This window comes from Pollicipes pollicipes, unplaced genomic scaffold, assembly GCF_011947565.3.
Source record: "Pollicipes pollicipes isolate AB1234 unplaced genomic scaffold, Ppol_2.1 Scaffold_3447;HRSCAF=4054_pilon_pilon_pilon, whole genome shotgun sequence".
NCBI lineage: Eukaryota > Metazoa > Arthropoda > Thecostraca > Pollicipedomorpha > Pollicipedidae > Pollicipes > Pollicipes pollicipes.
In genome coordinates, this window is record NW_023596297.1 from 42,580,013 (window position 1) to 42,597,031 (window position 17,019).

The 17,019-nt window shown below is 51.9% G+C and overlaps 1 long non-coding RNA gene across 1 annotated transcript in view; it reads right to left on the minus strand.

Moving 5' to 3' along the window:
* Positions 1-7,567: 7,567 nt before the first annotated feature.
* Positions 7,568-17,019, minus strand: part of LOC119091241 (uncharacterized) — a 37,412-nt gene continuing 27,960 nt past the window's right edge. Inside the window, exon 3 of the long non-coding RNA XR_005093388.1 lies at positions 7,568-7,677. This is a non-coding gene — a long non-coding RNA (uncharacterized LOC119091241). The remainder of the gene's footprint in view (positions 7,678-17,019) is intronic.

Here is a 17,019-nt window from a genome sequence, read left to right on the forward strand (position 1 = left end):
CCGTCTTCACGCAGCCGGGACGCACGGAATCGCGAGCGCGCTCCGTCGGCGAGCGCGCCGTCGGCGAGCGCGCCGTCGGCGATGGGCACCGTCGGCGAGGGCGGGCCGTCGCACCCCCCGCCCGGGCCGGAGTCGGCGCCGCCGTCCAGAGGCCGTTTGGGGGGGGGGGGGGGGCAGGAGCTCGGCGGAGGTCGGCACTGGCCGGCCCGCTGACCGGTGCCCTGAGCACGCCGGCCGACTCAGCGCACTGGCTTGTCCGCTGACACTGGGCCGGCTGAATGCCGTACATCATGGCTTCGCCCATCAGGTAATGACTGAGCTGATGCCGATGGTCCGTCACGAGCCTGCCTGTGCGGGCCGTGCACACATCCCCGCCGCGGCACGGACGTGTCACGAGGCTGCCCGTAAGGGCCGTGCACACTCCCGCCGCGGCACGGACGTGTCACGAGGCTGCTTGTGCGGAGCGTGCACACTCCCGCCGAGGCACGGACGTGTCACGAGGCTGCCTGTGCGGGCCGTGCACACTCCCGCCGCGGCACGGACGTGTCACGAGGCTGCCCGTGTGGGGCCGTGCACACTGCCGCCGCGGCAACGGACGTGTCACGAGGCTGCCTGTGCGGACCGTGCCACACTCCCGCCGAGGCACGGACGTGTCACGAGGCTGCCTGTGCGGGCCGTGCACACTCCCGCCGCGGCACGGACGTGTCACGAGGCTGCCCGTAAGGGCCGTGCACACTCCCGCCCGCGGCACGGACGTGTCACGAGGCTGCTTGTGCGGAGCGTGCACACTCCCGCCGAGGCACGGACGTGTCACGAGGCTGCCTGTGCGGGCCGTGCACACTCCCGCCGCGGCACGGACGTGTCACGAGGCTGCCCGTGTGGGCCGTGCACACTGCCGCCGCGGCAACGGACGTGTCACGAGGCTGCCTGTGCGGACCGTGCACACTCCCGCCGAGGCACGGACGTGTCACGAGGCTGCCTGTGCGGGCCGTGCACACTCCCGCCGCGGCACGGACGTGTCACGGGGCTGCCCGTGTGGGCCGTGCACACTGCCGCCGCGGCACGGACGTGTCACGAGGCTGCCTGTGTGGGCCCCGCCGCGGCACGGACGTGTCACGAGGCTGCCCATGTGGGCCGCGCGCACTGCCGCCGCGGCACGGACGTACCGCGAGAACGAGAGGGAAAACGCACTGGGCGATGGCGTTCACTGTACGCTCTTTACGGATTCATGCAAATACTGTGGTCATTCAGTGTCGAAACTTCCTCTTCGCCGGTCGAGCACTGAAACCCTGCATAATCTCAGGACGCACGAAGACGTGCTGGGAATGTGGGCGGACAACGGAGCACCGCAGAAATGTTATTAAAGAAACACTCAGGACTCCGAAGGGAAGAAAAAGGATACATTGGAGTGAGACGAATTTCTTGGTTGAAAGGAAAGGAACAACTGCACAAAAAGCTTAACGGACGCAGCTTACATCTGAAACTAGCACAATGCAAGAGCAATACGGAAGCCGATAGCAGACTACGCTAAATTTTGCATACAGCTGTCCGCCAACCCATCTCATATATGGTTAACGCATTTACACAGCTTGACTGCCTTTCAGCGGTGCTATAAAACTTACAGATTGAAGTCGGTGAAAATTGTCTGGTAGTGACTTGCGCGATACTACGCTGGATAGCAATGAAACTCAATATCATGCCCACACCCTTACCCAGGTCGGGCTCAATGGCAACGACCTGGTTAACCGTGGTCTCCTAGAAGTTTCCGAGAGCTCCTGAAACAACTGAACTATTTTCTTTCATGTTGAGTGGCCCTACTGGAACGCAACTATTGAGCACCTAGCTTTATTTTGAATACTCCCACTCTTTTCTGGGCATAGAACTGCCCAGAAGTCGACCTGGAGATGGCCGTGCCTCCAGCCGCTCAAGACAGACGAAAAAGCAAAGGTTGTACAATTTGATATCGAGTTCAAATCCACAGTCAAAGCGCAACGACCATTCACACGATTTTTCCTTATTAAAAATGCACCGAGCATGAACACTACTTTGAGTATCGTGCACTAGTGTTTGCACTAGTGCACTAGTGCACAGGCTACTAGTGTTTAGACAGTGGGCAACCCCAAAAACAGAAAGTGATCAAAACGGTCAAAGTAAACGGCGGTCAGCCTCGCCAATGCCTCCGGCGGTCTCGCCAAGAGCTGAACTGTAGCAGGAAAACGGCCCGCCATCTAGCGACAGCGTACTTGCGGCTACAGGGTGCAGGGACACCATGCCCTAAACGAGTACGACTGCACCGCACGCGCTCAGTTCTGGGGCTGCTTATCAGACAGTACAACGGCCAGTCCAACTTCGCGGAAGACCTATGGCTTTCCGATGAGGCCCACTTTAAAATAAGCGGCTGCGTTAAAGGAACTGTTTCACATCTGGAAATATTGATGCAAGCACCATGGATGATGAAATAAGCCCAATTATAACTATTGGTATGCTAAATGGAAAACACTGCTCTAGACAAAACAAAATTTTCATTTAGCAAATATTCTCCTCAATACATCATTGTTTGATGGCATCATGGAAACCGTCATTAAATTGTGTATGATGTTAGAGGTGTTGGTAAACTGGCCGTGCGAAATTGCCACCCTAGCGCTCACTTGTAGTGCTTCAATTCGCTGAGAAATGGCAGCGGCGGTGCTAGACGTGTTTGCTTAAGGAAATATTGTTATGTGCTCGTGTTGTGGCCCTTTCTCATGGTGTTCGTGCATATCTGTCCGCAAGTTTAAGTTGTACACTTGCATTCCCATACTCGGCCATGACACTGTTCTTAAGTTATTCGCTTATGAGTATAATTTCGACAAGTCTAAGTCCTAAGTCTAAGTGAGTTTCGACTTCTTTACAAGTCTTAACACCGTACTATCCGGTGCCAACGCCCAATTTATTACATTATGTAATATAAAAGTTTATTCTTGTTTGAATCTTCCACTGCCCGCAAAACATTAATCGAAGGCCAATAGACGTCCGTCCTATCTGGAAACCGTGATAACGCACGGCAGACATGAACGACTTGACGACCCTTTCTTCTCGAACGTCGCATGGCTAATGGGGTGGCATAATTTGAATGACCATTCTGAAGCGTCATGCATGCCTGAGTGATCTTGAAATAGTCCAATGAAATGAAATAGTCTGCACGAAAACATTTTGCACATCTTCGCGGGCGTATAGCTCAGAAACTAGAGTGTTTTAGGTCTTAAGAAGGCCAGGATTGTGAATTGCATCAAATGATCTTCAATGTTTCGGTTGAAAACCCCATACAACTGTGAAACACACCTTTTGATAGTCCGCGTGACAGACTTTGGTCTTCAGCCAAATCGGACGAGATCGGCGAGGCTCCACCGCGCAGTGAAACGTGCGTAGCGTGGTGAGCGTTCCGCAGCAGCGGTGCTTTCTGCCCATGCTGGTCTGAAGACGGCGACGGCAACGCTGACGGCCGGCGCGCGGCCGAAGGGTCTGCCGACGGGTCCTCACCAAGCTTCGAATTGCCCGGAAGAGGAAGTTGGGCGACAGAGCTCATTCAAAATGGTCTCAGCAGGACAGCGCAACGGCTCACACGCCAAATGGGCGGGGAGTGGCCTCGAGGTCACTTTGGCCAGAGGATCCTCTCATCGAAAGAACATGGGAGCTGGCCATTCCATTCACACGGCTTGAGCCACATATCTTTTGCTGCGAGGGCGGCTAAAGCTCGCGGGGTATGCGAGGAGCTCCCACACAGTGGAGGAGCTCAAGGCAGGCATCGCAGCAAAAGCACGCCGTGTAGGGCCGACACGTGCCGGACAGTACTGATCTCCAGGTAGCAACGTGCGGAAGTGCCTTCAGCACCATAGGGGGGGGGGGCATGATGAACATATCTCCTAATGTGTTTTACGTGGGTTTTGGACAAAATGGCTTTGTCGCTATCAAAAGTGAGTTGTTTATTCTGTTTAAAAAGTTGTCCTTGGCGTGGCCGTTATACACTATAAGGTTGTACGGGTTGTCACAAGTTGCACACTATCGGCACCCCTATGGCGAGAACTCCATGCGTGCAGTTCGAGCAGCAGATACCTGGTACTGTGCATATATCTGCCCTGGACCTGTAAGCGCCAGTTTGTTGAGAGCGCCCAGCGCCGAGGCCACCCAGCTGGCGCGTTTGTGCGCACCGGACGAACACATGCGGTGCCTCAGAGCTGACCGAGCGCGCACACTGTTGACAGCGGGCAATGGATGCGCTCGCACAGTGCGCACGGCGCAAGGTCGATGACCTTGTTTCTGCACGCTTCTCGGAAATTGCGAGGCGTGCGCAGATTGGTTATAACTAGGTAACTGTATGGAAGCCCGAAGCATTCTGAGCTTTCAACTTGCACATTCATAAAGCAATGGTTGAGCAAGGAAAGGCACGCAAAAATAAACGCCGAACATAGGACCAAGAGCATATTCCGTGGTAATGGCTTAGCCTTCTGGGCGCGCAGGCTGCCCTAGTCGTCTTAGGTCAGATTTACGAGTTGGAGTTTGAACGTTTTCCAGAAAGCATAAAACAACGCCGTCCTTGAAAGGAACGTTCCACATTTAAATGTCGAGGCAAGCAGCAAATGTGATGGAAAAAGCTCACTTGTGACTAGTGGAGTGCTCTTAAAGGGGACGTTCCACGTTTGAAGCTATTGAAGCAAGCATCACATACGATGGGATAGGCTCACTTTCAACTATTGGAGTACTTTTAAGTGGAAAACACCGCTCCGGGCAACACAATTTCCCTGTTTAGTAAATATGTCCCTAAATACGTCATTGCTTGATCACGTCATTGTACCTTGCATTGTACATTGTACCTTGATTGAGAGACAACTGACGGCAGACATAGGAGCCCACCCGACATGCGGCGCAGGCGACAGGCCGCTAGCCTCGTGTGGGGCTCTACGCCCCCCCCCCCCCCGCGCCCTCGGATACCCTGACCAAAATGGAATGTTGGGATGCACTGTGACTGACCCGCGCGACGCGCCCCTCAGCCACAGGATCCGATCGACCCGGGGTCGCGGGCGAAGGGGTACGGCAACCCCGATAAAACGAGGATGAGGGGGTGGTGAGAGGGCGGGATACGGGAATGCCAGTGAAAGGGGAGGGAGTGGGCAAGACAGGGAGCAGAAGGTCACGTACCGGCAGAGTCGCTAAGCCCCGCAATGAACAGTTTGTGCTGTCTACCCGTTACTGAAGCTGGGACCCGAGCCTCTGCGCGACAAGAGCGCATCTCATCGGGCAGACGAGATTCCCCTAGTGACATCAAACACGAGTCAGAACTGGACCTTTGTCACGTTCACGTTTTATTGTCACGTTCTGGGAATGGCGTTAACGATCCAGCGAAGAGGTCGACCAAACTGAACTAAGACAGTGTCAGTCACAGAAGAGGCGGAGGGGGGGGGGGGGGGGGCAGGTGCGACAGATCCCGTCATTGCCCTCCGCCGAACCACACCCCTCATCCCTCCAGAAGCCAACGATGATTTTATTTATAGGCACTGTACTGAGGTGATGATGTTATCATATGACAAGCATGTGATCAACAGGAGTTCGACCACTTAAGTCCTAGTAATATACCACTACCACCTGTCCGTGCTACCAGCAGTCACAAAAGCGGCCTTCCAACTTCGGCAAATCCTGAACACCTGAAACACTGTCAGTCTTGCACGTTGTCTTCGGCTGGAACGCTTTCTACTAAAACATTGCGTAGTGAAAGCACCGCCAAGTGTTACCCGCCTCTGACCGGACCCGAGTTGAGGCCAAAATGACTGAATGTATCGCACGAAGAGAAAATTTCAGCCAAAAGAAAGGTGCCGAAAGAATCATGAAAGTACGCCGCAGCATTCTAGATATTAACCCCTAAGCCATTTTCCGCAAACCGCAACCCAAGAATTTTGTTTGAACCCTTAAATCACGGGACTGAGTTAACCAATTAGTAAAAGTACGCACCTCACGGCTAAAAATTGGTTCAATCATTCATCGTGGCGCTTCGCCATTGTCAGGTCTACACCATGCCGCCACTTCCTTCAGTACTGTGACGGATGTGATACAATGTATCACGTACCGCCACCATGACTGCCATATAAATCAGTTCATTATTTCCCACCGAGGACATGCAGATTAGGGCCGTTTTGTAAAGTTGCACCAGCCCCATCCAAGCCGACATTATTCTCAGCCCTGTATATTGACCGGACAGCTGATTTCACACTGTAACACCTGCCTCGTGAAAGTCGATAATGGTTCGTCAGTACCGGCACTTGGGCGCCGGCCCGGCCGGTTCGTCAGTAGCGGCACTTGGAAGCCGGCCCGGCCGGTTCGTCAGTAGCGGCACTTGGACGCCGGCCCGGCCGGTTCGTCAGTAGCGGCACTTCAGCGTCCGCCCGGCCGGTTCGTCAGTACCGGCACTTGGACGCCGGCCCGGCCGGTTCGTCAGTAGCGGCATTTCAGCGTCGGCCCGGCCGGTTCGTCAGTAGCGGCACTTCGGCGCCGGCCCGGCAGGCTCGTCAGTACCGGCACTTCGCGCCGGCCCGGCCGGTTCGTCAGTAGCGGCACTTCGGCGCCGGCCCGGCAGGCTCGTCAGTAGCGGCACTTCAGCGCCGGCCCGGCAGGCTCGTCAGTACCGGCCCTTCGGCGCCGGCCCGGCCGTTTCGTCAGTAGCGGCACTTCAGCGCCGGCCCGGCCGGTTCGTCAGTAGCGGCACTTCAGCGCCGGCCCGGCCGGTTCGTCAGTAGCGGCACTTCAGCGCCGGCCCGGCCGGTTCAAGCCGATTTCATCCTCCGCAGCCCCGCTGCTGAGCGGCGCAAGAGGCACGTCGCGTTGGCATTGCATTTAACCACGTAACGACCGCCCGAGCCAACTCAAACAGCGCACGATCCCACAACGACCAGCCCTGTCCGAGTAAAGCACGGGCATTCGCCTGACGGTACGGGACTCGAGCGCCCTGAGATGCCGCCGGCCTTCTGCCCCCCAGCGACGCACGGGCACGGGCAGGAACAAGGGTACGATCTACCACTGACTCTAGTGAGGTCAGCTCATAGAAGCAGTTGGAAAGCAACCCTGAACATGCCACGCAGCTGTGCATATTTGCTTTCGCATCCCAGAGCGAAAATAATAGCACTTGGTGAGAAAGTGGCAGCCGAGGAGTGTCCGAGCTATCGCGAGCGAGCGCTTGACTCCGGTGGGAGCACACGTCGCTGTTTATGCCAGACAGCGACCGGCACCCCCACGAATCCGTGTCCCTCACACAACACAGCCGGCGGTGCCTCGGTCGGCAGGCTCTCCGGGAACCGAGACACCGTCGACATGGCACGGCCGACGGAGGACAGCGAGCGGCCAGACGGAGGGCGGCCAGAGACCAGACGCGCTCTTACCTGCCCCGCACTGACGGCCACGACATGGGGGACGAGGGCTTGCGCTCCCACCTGCTTCGCACCGACGGCTGCGACATGGGAGGGGGCGAGGGCTTGCGTCTCACCTGCTCCGCACTGACGGCCGCGCGACATGGGGGGGGGGGGGGGGGGGGGCGAGGGCTTGCGTCTCACCTGCTCCGCCACCGATGGCCGCGACATGGGGGACGAAGAACCCGGCGTTGGTGAGTCCGAGCTTCGGCGACGTACCAGGCACGGCTTCGGCTTCGGGGACGACCTGACGACAATGGCCGCACATCAGTCACGGACATGGCGCGCCTCGCCGTAAGAACGTGCCCCAGCGACGTCCGCACACATCAGTCACGGACATGGCGCGCCTCGCCGTAAGAACGTACCCCAGCGACGTCCGCACACATCAGTCACGGGCATGGCGCGCCTCAACGTAAGAACGTGCCCCAGCGACGTCCGCATACAGTCGTGTTCGTCGTTCAGCCTCAGCGTCAGAGCCCCGACAAGTTTGAAGACACTCCGGCGAGGGAGACACTGGGTGTGAAAATGCAGGCACTCAGCTGGCCGCAGCCCAGTGTCGGTTTCGATGCCCCGTGACAGCACGCCTACTCTGACGACAGTCCGGTGGTCAATCCCCCGTGACAGCACGCCTACTCTGACGACAGTCCGGTGGTCAATCCCCCGTGACAGCACGCCTACTCTGACGACAGTCCGGTGGCCAATCCCCCGTGACAGCACGCCTACTCTGGCGACAGCCCGGTGGTCCATCCCCCGTGACAGGGCGTCTGCTCTGGCGACAGTCCGGTGGCCAATCCCCCGTGACAGGGCGTCTGCTCTGGCGACAGTCCGGTGGTCAATCCCCCGTGACAGGGCGTCTGCTCTACTGACAGCTCGGTGGGGTGGAACAGCGGCGCCCGCCTGGGACCGCGCAGCGCAGTACCCCTGTGTGCTTGTGATACGCATAGCGATATGTGTCACTTTTTTGATGACGATGAGCACCTTTTTTAGTCATCTTATCCGTAGAATGAAGACATGCGAGGCTTCCATATTGGGATTCTATATTTGAGCCCCTTTAACATGCATTGATTTGTGGACCCAAAGACCCGATGCGTCCAACAAACAGATCATACCGCAGACTGGCTCCCATCTGCTTACGTTACTAGTGTGAACTGAACGTTATTGAAAGTTGTTGATACCTCAAGTCACGCAATACGTAATGTATATGCAAAAAGCTGTGGAAAACCTCACCGATATGAAACCAAAAATAACTTGGAATAAGCATTTATCCTTTTCAGGGCTAGTTTCTTATTACTTTTGTACACTTAACACTTCAGGAAACATATATCACAACACATGTATCATATACCGATGCTAGCAGAGGCATTGGAAACGATACCACATCACCTTTATGCACGGGGCCTTAAGCCTCTGCTGGGAGGTTACTCCGCCTCGAGCTGGCGCGGTTGCTGCGTTTCACCTCCCGCATTTAGGTATAACATTTAGAGGACACCACCAGAAATATCTCGCCATTTTTCTATGATTCCCTTCTTCTGAGGCCCACCTTTTAATGTCATCATTCGTTCGGCATCTAAGAATTGCTTGATTTGTGGTAGGAAATCATCTAGAGAAAAATGATTATATTGAGCCGCTCCAAACGTACAACTGCCCGGCCAGGAAGGTGGCGGAATCTACCACACATGGAGCATTCCACACACTAAATATAGCCGCACGCATGTCAAGTAGAACACGGATAGACATGGATCTACCACACATGGAGCATTCCACATAGTAAATATAGTCACAGGTGTGTCAAGTAGAGCACGGATAGGCATCACATACCCGGGATAGAAATATATCGCACCAAAATGCATGAACCAACTGAATGCTGAAGAGGCAATGGGCCAAAGTGTCATCTCTCCCACAATACGTGCATTGTTGTGATTCTGCAATAAGCCTTACACACAAGAACCGTTTGATAAGAATGTATCTGTGCACTACCTGAAATTGGAACGACTGGGGCCGTGTAGGCACTCAACAGTAGTAAGGTATTTCAAGATGTTCGGACCGAGATTCGGGAGCTACACTGTCGACTTCCATTTTTGCAACGCTTTCCGTTCGCGAGTAATCCAAAGGGGCATTAATCTTCAGTTTTGAGCGTTATTAATAGCTTCCTATGCATGACTAATCAAGCCTTAACCTTGGCTTCTCTCGCCTGCATAGATATACATTCATGCATTCTTCCATCGCGCAAGGCTTCCATCTTGCGGGAATTACACTAACAAGTATCTCCCTCTTATCAATTTCGCCTTGTCATGTTCTGCCTTGCAGAAGATAACTATACACCTTTGGAATGTATCTAGAAGTAGTAAGCCTGCCTTTAGAAACCAACTTATCGCAAAATCTCGTTCCGAACAATATCTCGGCGGGAGAGGGATCAACGCGATGCTGAAGTTTGTGTTGATACTTAGACGTGAAGTTAAATAGTTGAATGACCCAACTAAGTATCAATGCATTGCCTAGGCCGTGCATTGAAGTTGCACCTAAGCCGTCTTGCCTAACAGACTGACACCATGCACGCGAGTCACCTTTGGTGCACACCACGCAAGATATACTTAATTGTAAGACTTTGGATCTGGTTGAGTTGGGGATACGAATGGGGATCACTAAGCATGTTAGTATGTAATTCAGGTAAGATATTAGCCATTTTCACGACGGATTAAAGCACTGAAACGTTTTAAAACGTTCTTAAAATGCTACTATAAGTTTCAGTGTATACTTAACACTTTGACAAGGAAAAGGTTGTTTCAGGATATTTTAAACACTTCGACAGGGAAAAATTGGTGGTTCTATGCAGTTTTATTAACATGCAACAGGTAATCACATGCACCCAAAGAAAGAACAAATGCTTTATTTAAGAAGACCATTCAAAGACACTTATTAAGCCTATATATTAAGTTCACCCATATTCTATGAAAATGCTATGCCTGGCAAACAGTAATGTGCATCGGTCAAGTGTGGTAGTACCGGCTGCCCTCTTATTGTTTCCATCCGTGGTGTGCGGCGAGGGGTAAGCTTTGAGAACCATTTCGTCCCAAGACCACTCATTTTTAATCATGTTATGGTACGTAAGCCCAGTAAGCTCTGAAACCACTGTAGGCAAGCTCTGTTATTACTGAAAATAAGCCCTCAAAGTGCTGCATGCCTATGAACCGGGATGCTACAAGGAAATAGAAGTTTCCTTGCCACGTTTGCATCAGAGATGCCATCGAATGCTTTTAAAAAGTTTTGAAAAGCTTCGGAAGGAGATCTAGTATCATACCTCTCCATAAAAACATGATTCTATTTACAGCAGCTATCCGTAATTTAAAGGGAATGTTCCACATTTTAAGATATTCAGGCAGGCATCAGATATGATTGGAAAAGCTTACTTGTAGCTATTGGTAAGCTTTCAAGGTTCAGAAACGACGCTAAGTAGCAAAATTTCAGAAGTTTGTAAAAATGCGCCCCATTTCGTCACTGTTTGCGAATGCGCCAGCGGCCATGCTGTCTTGACCACAAGCAGAAAACAGCCTGTAACATCAAGGCCATCGTATGCCGTTTTTCTGACATCATCATTGCGGAGGCGGCTTTGAAATAGGCCCCAAATAAACCTTTTCGCTTTTTTTGCGGACGTGTGACTCAGGAACCAGAGGGCTTTGGATCTTAAAAAGGGCATGGTCGTAAACTGCATCCAAAGGTGCTAAAAAAAATGGATATTTCAGTTCAAAACGTCATACAAATGTGGAGCATTTCCTTTGATCAAATGATGCGCCCTTACAAGCATGTTTATCAAATATCTGCAGAAACATTCCTAACCAAAAATCCCAGATAAAAGGTGTGTGGTTAGAAAATGATGCGTCTTTATACGAGAAGGTCTTTAGATCCCTGAGAAACATTTCTAGCCTAAAATCGCTGATAAAAGGTGCGTGGTTAGAAAATGATGCGTCTTTACGAGTAGGTCTTTAAATCCCTGAGGAACATTGCTGGCCGAAAATCGCTGATAAAAGGTGTGTAAATAGAAAACCAACGCTGAAATTCTTTAAATCCTTCCAAAAGTCATAACAAGCGTTGCACCGTAATCCTTCGTGACAATGACCATTATCAAATTACTGGCCAAAGTTATTCCACCCTTGATGCTAAGATGCCTTTATGACCACGAATTCAACATTACGTGGGTGTCATGGATAATATGATTCAAGCTTTTTCCGAAAAAAATTCCTTCGCAAACAACCAGATACCTAAGATCTCAATTTTCTTACAAGGCTGGTTACCACACACTGATTGCCTATTAAAACGACAGAGGCCCAGACACATGAACTCTGCTGTGTTTAATATAAGTCCAGCCCAGAAGTCCCGGAGGTCTTCAAGAGATACAGCAACTCCTGCGCAAATATCACGTCCGTAACAAACTTGTGGTGCCATCTGCGTGCTGCTGCGCTCTCATTTTTATTCTAGATATGTCGATTCCCCTTGTGCTATTTGGCGTCATTATTTTGATTGCCAACGTTTTAACAAACAGTGCAAAAAACATTCTACAGGGGGTAGACTTGTGTAAGCCCCGTTTGGTGCGGAAACTAATGAGAGGTGTACACGTCGTTGAGCACTGCAAGATTTGAACGATTTTAAAGCTGCACCCAAGTCTGGAAATCTACCGCGAAATTTAAGTGTCGCAACAGTTAAATACCAAGCAATGCCCAATGGAATTTAATGTTGTTTCAACATGCAAAGCACATAATATACCCGAACTGTCGTCAATTACAGCAGTCAATTACATTTTACATGACCCTTAAATAATCACACATGTTTCTTTCTTTGACAAATCCATTTTGATTTCATCGACCAAAGTTCCCAAAATCCTATTCCGCCGTATCGCAAGAATTTTAGCATGGATCTTGCATAAAACATCCAGGAGGCAAATCGGTCGATTCTTTCAGCAGTTTTTGACCATCCTTTTTGGAAATCAGGATGTGATTTTTAGGAAATAGCGTGTGTGGCCACATTGCCAAAGACCAGGTAGGCGTTTTTGTTGTTGATTGGGGTTTTAGGGCCCGCCGACAACTAAGGTCATTTTGCGCCCACCAGGTGGGTATCTTGTTATGGCCGAGTGGTAATTGCGTCGGACTCCCATGTAGGAAGGCCAGGTGCGAATCCCAGTGGCGCCATGGCCCCTGATCACATAATGCGGTCACTGGCGCCCCATAAGAGGGGCGACGACAAGCGTCACGTCCTCTTATAAAAAGGAGGGACGTAACTGCAAGCGTGATATCTGACGCTTATCCAAATTCAAAAACTAAAACAATCTCGAAGGTAGATAATCACTGTGAACCTGAGAAGGTCAAATATCACAAGCCTGAGCTCAACACCAGTGACGATTTGCATAGACGAGGTATCTAGGTTAAAGGTGGTTGTATGAGGAAGTCTGAGGACAGAACCGATCTGGACTTCTTTCACCATATTTAGCATGAACGTCATGACCTCGGGACCCCAAAATTTGACGCATGAGTTCACAGACCTAACCGGAAATTTGATGTATTTAGCTCTCTCAATGTTCTTTAGATCTCAGGGGGGTTCAACTGACCCCAAACCGAGCGCGTCGCATTCAACCGGCCATCCGGGTGTTTGTTAATAGTGTTTTGCCCGTTGCCTCGACTTTTTTGCCACAGCAACTACACCATTGGGTGGATGGGGGGGGGGGGGGCACAGCATAATTTCGCGACCTTTGCAGCCGGGACACAGAGCTGAGCTTTCGTCTCAGTCGACATGGCCAGTCGACACTGAGAGCCCTGCCTTTCTAATTACGAATAAACTATTCCCAACAGCGATCAACACATCCCTGGAAATCAACGGACGGTCCGGAGGCCCAGGCCTCTGATTCGATTTACCACGAGTGGGATTTCATTAGCCGAAATCGGCGGGCGGCCGGGCGCGCGTGCGGCAGCGGTGGGCGACGGGTGGCGGGGCGCCGCTCCGTGCCAGATCACTGACTTCTGCGGCCGGCCGGCCGGCACGCACCAGCCAGTCACGCGCCCCACGGACGGGGCCCGCCGGTCTGCCCGCCATTTGTCGATAGCCAGCCGCGCCGCCGCCCCCAGCCTCGTGCCGTCACACAGCCAGCCGCGCCGCCACCCCCAGCCTCGTGCCGGCACACAGCCAGCCTCGTACCGTCACACAGCCAGCCGCGCCGCCGCCCCCAGCCTCGTGCCGTCACACAGCCAGCCTCGTACCGTCACACAGCCAGCCGCGCCGCCGGCCCCAGCCTCGTACCGTCACACAGCCAGCCTCGTACCGTCACACAGCCGGCAGGCATGCGTGCATTGCTCCAGCCTTTTATCGTTGAGGCCAGTCCTGGAACGTCGGAACGGGCACGAACGATGCCAATCTGTCCAGGGGAACGAGGCTGGCATAATCTAGAGTTGAAAGAGAAAATGAAATGCAGATGACTGGCGACGGGCTCGGCACACAAAAACAACTAATGAGAATGGGCGTTATTTATATCAGAGTCAATGATGCAGTGCACGTTCCACGGCTTTGATGGCGACATCAAAATTGTATTCGCAAACAAGGCTGTCAAACGTTCAGTTCTAGCCCCCTCGGTTTCCATCCCGCATATCAGTTCAGTTATGCGCTTCTTTGTTCAACTGTTTGAACTCAGTTGTTCCAGTATTACCTAGGCACCGTCCTCTGTGTGATGAGTGATGAGGACCACTGACCGGCTGAACAAACCAGTCAAGGTTCCCAAATCAATCTCGGGCGCTGTCATTTGGTCTTGACGCCGTTATCACAGACCTCCTACCCCCAGGTGCTTTCCAAAGTGGATTGGACAGCGGTCGCTGTTCAGGCTCAATTCCTGTTGTGTTCGAATTCCATATCGCAAGGTATATATTGCTGTTGGTGCCACGAAGAATGTCGGGGGCAGGGCTGACTTAAGCACCGCACCAGGCCCCAGCGGCACACGGCATGCCACCAGGCCGGCAGAAATACTTCGCCCACACGTTTCGTCGGGCGACGTTGCTCTTCGAAGACAGGAGCGCGGCGTCGCTCATGCTTCTGCTGCGGCTTCCAGTCTGTTCCACCGGGATGGCTCGCCGACTGTTGGATCAGACACCTGACGTGCGGCATCTCTCCGGCGCTGGGACCAGCGACGTTGTCGACGCACCGCCGTCCGTGCGGCGGCCGATGCTCCAATACCCAGATATTAATGGAAGAAGGCGACGAAGCCGCGGACGGCCTCCAAGTTGTATTTTTCAATTTGGTCCCGCGGCTAACAGAAGAGGCGGTGACGGGACATCGCTGATGGACAAACTTCTGTGGATTCTACATACCGTTCGCAGTCGTGCGGAACTCAGCATCATCACCACACGGTGGATTGCCAAGGAAGTAGCTGTATCTGGGCATTGTCGATGCTAACCCGGGCTTGTAGCCGCGGCCACAGCACTCGCCCCCACGCACCGACCGCGGCTCCGGGCAAAGACCCGCGACCCACTGACCTCCTACGCACAGCGTCCGCCCCCATGGTCACATCATAAATACATTGTAGACGTGACAGGCGCCATACAAATAGCCATGTCCAAGTAATTAATCCTAGGCCATCGCGCACAACGGCCAGTAAAGACCAGTAATAATAGCCATGTGCTCTGGAAGGTGGCGGCGTGACAAATGTGAAGTCATCTTGAGCTATTCACCACGCCTATCGGCGGACGTAGTCATACCGACACGCATGGCCGAGCTTCGACGTGGAAAATGCAAGTTGCAAAATGACATTCCGCATCCGTCCCTGTGTCGTCCACACACGATCTACCCACACACTCCCGGTCACACAGCGGAGAAGAAACCGATAATCTTGGAGACAGTAAATAGGGAGTTTTGCGCTTCTGAAAGATAGTGGACTGAGCAAAAGACAGCACCTGGGGCATAATGCGGCTGCAAATCTCAACACTGTGGGAACATTGTTGACTTGGAATTTATCTTTGCAAAATCTGGAAAACATGAAGACTCCAACACCCCGGTATGTGAGAGCTCGTGGAAGAGGCGAAATGCCATAGGAGACGTCACATAGTGTCCTCGAATTGCCGACTTTGGGTGTGCAGCAACGCCCTAGGGGAGAAACTTTTTATGTGAATTGTTTACTCCTACCTGATATTGTCTAACCGCGCATATTCAACCCATACTTCCTTTTCCGGGGTTTTGAGATGTCATCCCAAACAAGTTCACTTGAAACCATCAAGCGTAAACAAGGCTCCACAGAACCTGGACACGCATCGCTAAATCCTGCCTCACATACATCTGAATCATGTCCATGCATACACAGGAAAAGGGCATCAGGTACCTTCAAGCTCGAGAGCCCGGGCGACTCCAGCCGCTTGCATGCACCAAGCTTCGTTTGTTTACTAATTGCATCGCAATCTGTAGCTGTGTGTCAAATGCAAGGTTTTCACGCATCCCCAATTTTTTGGGTCAGACTACGCAAGCGCCACACCAACAAAGCAAAGCTTGGTACAAACACCAACAAAGCCTGGTAGAAAATTTTACTCCACGTGTTTCTTTTATCCGAAGAAACTTGATCTCTATTTTGGACCAGTCCCGAAATGCAGGAGTAAAAATTCAAGAAATGCCTTCTAAATGAAATTTTAAAGCTGAATAGCACCGTTTGGGCTCTCATTTTCATAGAATTTTAGTAAACTGAGCTGATGACAAAATTTCACAATGAACTACCAGTCTTTACATTTCTTTAATTACTTTCGTTTTCTTTGTTATCATATCAGTGTAATACTTCATTCTTCCTTCCTTTCTGATCGCCGTCAAAAATACCATCTATGGCTTAAAATGTGGACCAATTTCTCCGCAAAATGTTCAAACCGCAAACCCGCAAGTATTTCATACATAAATTGGATTGATTTGCCAGCCGCCCAAACATGCTTCATGTACACCCAAGGGTGAACAATGTATGGGGAATGAAGGAGACAATTTGAAGCACGGGACCTATTTTCAACCTTATTTTTGCCCTGGTGAACTCCCAGTTAGCCGCTTTTTTGCTTCGTGGCGGGTCTCAATAATGATAAATCTGAGCCATTCTAGGCTCACTACCTCACCACGGTAAGTCATCCTAGCGTACATGGCTTTGGGACAGATCCGGCGCGGCTAATACAGAACCGTTTGGTAGCGAAATTTTGTTTTATCACGCAGACCTCCTCTTACTTATTTCGCATTTTAATCTGGCACGTTGGTAGGCATGATTGATATTTATATTTTGTGGGTGGGCTGGATGACCCTGTCTGTCAGCCAACCATGCGGAAGATGCTGACTGTTTGTGTGGGGGCCGGAATGAAACATGTCCTTAATAAATCAGTTTCTGCTGCGGAGCAACTAATTGCTAACCTTGCCTGCTTTCAACACATGATTTGTGAATATATGTGTGTGAATATTGTGAACATATGCTGTCATTTTCTGTTTTAATCCATTAAGTTTTGTTCATAAGACAAATTATGATGCCACAAGACATGTAATTGAAATATTGTGTTCCAAACTGTTGATTACTTGCTTCAAATTCGTTTGAAGTGGTCCCTCATGTATG